Genomic DNA, 5,600 nt, shown 5'->3' on the forward strand with positions numbered 1-5,600 from the left:
TGTCCAAGAGCTGCCGCTTCATAGCTGTCTTACAGAAACCATCTCTCCATCTGTAGACTGAAAACGTTTCAGCGGCAGAGGATTGTAAAGACACCATTTTTGGGATTTCTCTGCGTTGTGCTGGTGTAAATGTTTCTAAAGTGGATGCATGAATGGTAAAAATGCACAAGCAGAAAACATTCAAAGTACTACAAGTGCTATCAGGTAAACGCACTCTGGTGGATCACGTTACAAGCTTTGTCCTTAGTGAATACAGCTGAATGTTGCAAATGTTTATGTCCATGAAGGTAGGAAAAATAACTGAGAACTACTGTAAATGTTAATTACATAATATAGTATTTGATTCTTTGCTGAGCCCAAAGTCTCGTTGGTTAAAATCATGAAGTGTTATGATAGTGTTTGGACTTTTAGTGGATGTGTTCCTGTGAACTGTGGTGTGGTTTAGCTAGCACGGGCCCACAACCTGACCTAAGTCTTTGCACCGATAAATAACCTCTGCTCTGCACTCGCCTTCAGGGTTTTTTTTTTTTAAATGTTGAACAGAGCAGTGTTTCAGTGACTGTGAAGTGCAGGGACAGAGGGGACATTACAACAAATCTGATATCCTTTTATAGTTCAGAAAAGATGTGATGTAAAGTCTCTGGAAAGCATATGATGTTATATTTTACAGTAAAAATATGTTTAAGGGAACTCGAAAGTAAGTAGCAGTTTTAATGGCAAACAGTTGCTGCAGATTTGCCACATCAATGATGAGCATCTCACATTCATCCACATCCAAAAAGTCTATTGGATTGGAATCTGGTGATTGTAGAGGCCATTTGAGAACAGTGAACTCATTGTGATGTTCCAGAGACCAGTTTGAGATGACTGAACTTTGACACCTTAGGCATGTTGTCCTGCTGGAAGCAGCCACCAGACGATCACACACTGTGGTCATAAAGGGATGGGTATGGGTGGAAACAACAAGGAGGTAAGCTGAATTAGTAAGGAGGAGCCCAAATATATCTCTTAACACCACCAGCAACCTGAACTGTTGATACAACACATGGTGAAATCATGGTTTCATGTTGTTTGCACCACATTCTGACCCTACCATCTGATTGTCAAAATAGAAATTTAGACTCATCAGACCCAGCAGCTCTTTTTATGCCTCTGTTGTTCAGTTTTGGTTTGCTTGCCTTCAGTTTCCTGTCCTTAGCTGACAGGAATGGCACCTGGTGTGGTCTTCTGCTGCTGTAGACAATGTGCTTCCAGAGATCCTGTAACTAGAGATTATTTTAGTTACTGTTGCCTAGTTGTAATCTAGTTGTTCTCCTCTGACCTCTGACACGAGCTGTCTACATGCCTAAATGCACTGAGCTGTTTATCCACTTCACAGGCCTGTGAGTGTCTCTTACAAAGCACTGATGTATTTCCATTTCCTCCCACGTATACTTATAAAAGTTTAAGTAATCCTTATTTTTTTCTTGTATTTAGGTGGAGGTTTTGAAGGAGTGAAATGTTACGCTAAACCTGTGTTAAAATACATGAAATGTTCACAGCTAGAGGTATCAACAGAGCAGGAAAAGTGAGCAGAGAAGTGGCATGTATAGTCTGTGGTTCGTCCCTCCCCTATTACACTGCAGTCTAAAGGGCTTGCTGACCTTGTACTATTTGTGCCAGTGATATATGCACAGATACCTTCATTGTGTCTCTGATATAATCAAGACAGATTCCTTTAGACTTGTATTTGGATTTATGAGCAGCAGTGGGAAACAATATGGTTTTCTTGTCCTTGAAGAGTCCCACACTGTATTTCTTATTTCTTCTCTCATGCCAAATCTAAATACCTGGCCGGTCAGGGGAACTGAACTATGAGTGAATTTATGATGTTCTTTGGTAATGACTTCTTTTCTGTATATTTTCCCTGGGTTTTACTGCAGTTGTCCTTGGACTCTCTCACTTGAACACATTATCTCTCACCCACTTCCTGGCCTCCTCACCTTTTAACCCGTGCAGACCTCTTTTTTTAACGCATGTTTTATGTGTCCCTTAGAATTACAGCCATGTTTTCTGAAGGGATTTCCACCATCGAGTGCGATGAAAATTGCTGACCACTGCATCAGGTTTTATTGTAGCACAGCTTGCTTTCAAATGCAGCTAAAACGAGGAGTCGCATACAGAGCCAACAAACACTTAAAGTTTAAGACTTAAAGTTCACTGCTGGGAAAATCTTCCAACCAGAATACTGAACTGACTTTTTTTTTCTGTGGGAACTAAATATTTCAGCCTCACTAGCAACACTCAGCTTCGCGAACGGACCGCAACTTGTGGTCTGTGTGTCTCAGTGTGTAGCTTATTGTTGTTTTCTGATAGCTCTGTGCAGGAGGCTGGACTCTGACCCGGGCTTCTGTGGGTGGGGAGAGACGATAGATTGGGATGAATAGAGTTTATTCTTCCTCCTTCAACTCCTGATTTGTGACCGTGAATGAAGAGCATGAGAAAAGCAGAAGAAATATGAAGACACTCCAAGCTTGTATCACGCAAAGAATTCACCTTTTTTTTCCCTGATCTAAAATGTTGATTTGATTCATTCCTTAAATATTAATAAAGTTTTAATAGTCAAACATATTGATATACAAAGCAAGACTTAAATCTAAAAATTTGCCAGTTTGCAAAAATAAACACATTGATATCAGTCAGTGTGATTTATAATGAAATAATGCAGCTAAGAGTGTAATCGTTGCCTTTTCACATTTAATAAATCAGACAGGGAGTTTTTCAACATCTACAAAACTCAGTGAAATTCAAATTAAATTTGTTTGAATTTGGCAATTATGTGTTTTGACACAGTTATTGTAAAATGTGTTGTTCTTTTAAACAGGCATTTAATACTACATGTGGATTTGGTGAAATATCGTGTTAGTGGGATAATTGTTAGGTAATGTTTCTAAATAAACTCTTGATGTGGGTCTATCCATATATGGTAATGCACATTTTATGTAATTCTTTTTTTTTTTTTAAGGCAATTTAACTTTAACATTTTTCAAATATCCGGATGTCCCCTTTTAATCTGAAATGTATCACATTGTAGGGTTTCATGGATGTTTGGGGATCAGTATTACATCATAGATGTGGTGTAACAAAAGTGACTTTATTTAAGTGCTCATCATAGAAAAATAGAAAAATGGGATGTACAACAGAAAAGACTAAAATACATTTTTAAAAAGTAAGTGTCAGAACAACCAATAAGAAGACACAATAAGACACAAAAACCACATGCGTCTAAGACTCCATGACAACTGTATAATGCCCAGCATTGGAAGAGAGCATGGACCTGTAGGAATCTATACAGTACAATGTAGCATTTTAAAACGAGTTACATTACATCCACTGAATTTTACCGTTTACATTACAGAAAATTACCAGGACATTGTCTGCTTTTTAATGTTTTTTTTTTTAAACTGTGTAACTTAGTACTTTACTCAGATAAAGTTCTAATGCACTTATATGTAAATGTTAAATATTATAATATCTACACCATACCATTCATTTTAAACCTTAAGTTACTTACTTTTTTTTTTTTTTTTTTTAGATAAATTGCATTATTATAGATCTGCCATGGTCCTGGGTTTTGGACCCAGTATTTTAAGTTGTCAGTTTATGTTTTCAGTTCAGGAGTTTCTTTATTTTCTTGTAATTATAGTATAATCTGGAGTTAGTCACTGTTTCTTTGAGATCTAGTTTCTTTTATTAATTTATTTTTTTATATCTCATTCCTTGTGCCTTAGTTTATTTTCTCCGGTGTTCATTTATGTTAATTTGCTGTGTAAATGTGTGTCTAGTCTGTAATTGCTAGTTTCATAGATTCTGTTTACTTGTTCCTAGATTTCTTCCAGTAGTGTTCACTTCCCTTGATTAGCACTCAGTGTGTGAGTATTTATAGTCCTGTATTTCCTTTGTTCATTGTTAAATTGTCTGTTTGTTATCCCCTTGTGTTTCCAGCCTGTTTCCAGTCGGATTTAGTTTCTCCTGTTATTCCTCTGTTATTTATGTTCTCCTCGTGGACTTCTGGAATGTGTTTTGGACTTTTCTTTACCTTTAATAAAGGTAATTTTCTGTTTTAAATCTGCCTGCCTCAGAGTCCTGCCTCCATCCACAACCTGCTTATCATAACAAGCTTCCCAGAAATATATCCGTAATTAAAATCATCCTGAGGTGCAACAGTGATATTTACATCAATTAGTAAATAATTATGATCTAATTTTTAATTTTATAATGTGTATGAATCTGAAAATGCATTCTACATAATCTGCATGTTTACTGGAGGCGCTTTAAATGTATGATGGTTATACAGCCGTTGCATTACTAAGTTACTTAACAATTATTACTACGTTTACATAATCAAATTAATGTTTTTAACTTTCCAAAATAATTGACCAACAGAAAATTATGTTTAAACTCTTGTAAAGCACCACTTTTCACGTTATACAGTCGTAATAGGGTTCAGGGACTGAAAATCACAGCCAGACTTTTCAAAGTCAATGCTCTATTCAAAAAAGATTTACCCCCAAAATGCTAACTTTGAGTAATTTGATTACATGTAAATGTACAATGTAAAACATTTAATGCAATCTGGTGAATGAAACTTATTTGATTGGTATGTGGTCAGCTTATACCAAGCATACTTTCCTTAATGGTTAATTATTTGAATAAATAAACCTTTGAGTTTACATATTTCAAGTGCATTTTATTCAAAATTAACGCTTCATATTTGAGGGTCAAGAATACTTTTTGAGAGCCCAGATTTTGCTTCTCATAAACATAGGGTGCATCTAAAGAAATCATCCGATTCCAAAAGGCTAGGTATTTTTTTAAGCAATGGACACAGATGTTTGTGGTATTTTTTTTTTAAAATACATTACTGAAAATAAAGTTTAACATAACAAAACTTACAATGTTCACAAGTGTTTAATGCGTCCTCTTCTGGATGCACGGCACATGTTCATACGAAAGTCAAACTCGTCCCATACTTTTGCGGGCATGTCTGGAGTCACTTCTGTTGTTTTGCTACCCACCGACAACCGTGCAAAACTCACAAATCCGCTTCTTCTAACAGTACAGGTTTCGACTGTTTCCAGTGAAGGACTGTGGAATTAAAACACTTTGAAATCAGAAGATTTTTTTTTTGTTATTCTTTTTTGGATACACCCTATATGCGGACCCCCACCCCTCTGTGGCACCCTACTGTAAAAAATCCCGGAAACGCCCCTGCATATAACCAATTTGACTTTCCCCTTTACTTGCAAGCGATAGTAAGGGATACTGACATTTTAAAAAAAGGTGGTAGCATATTCACAGATTATGCATGAGCGGGGTAAATGGTTAAATTGCTTTAATTGTTCCTCCATATTTTACAGTTTGATCCACTTGAGCCCTCTGGGGAGAAATAAGCGCAATTAAAGTTTGAAGGTCATTTTTAGGCATAATTAGAATGAAACGTGTTATAGGTTAAATAAGTCAGACCGGAGTGAGGGCGGGTTGACTGAACCTGCCACTCCCCGTTCAGGCCTTTACGCCACGGGAGCGCGCCTGCGCTCCTGTTACGCGCTTACTACCAA

Source organism: Aulonocara sp. 'chitande type north' Nkhata Bay, linkage group LG8 (genome assembly GCF_057382095.1).
Source record: "Aulonocara sp. 'chitande type north' Nkhata Bay isolate Kocher_YH1m ecotype deep benthic linkage group LG8, A_spYH_male_GT1.1, whole genome shotgun sequence".
Classification (NCBI taxonomy): Eukaryota; Metazoa; Chordata; class Actinopteri; order Cichliformes; family Cichlidae; genus Aulonocara; species Aulonocara sp. 'chitande type north' Nkhata Bay.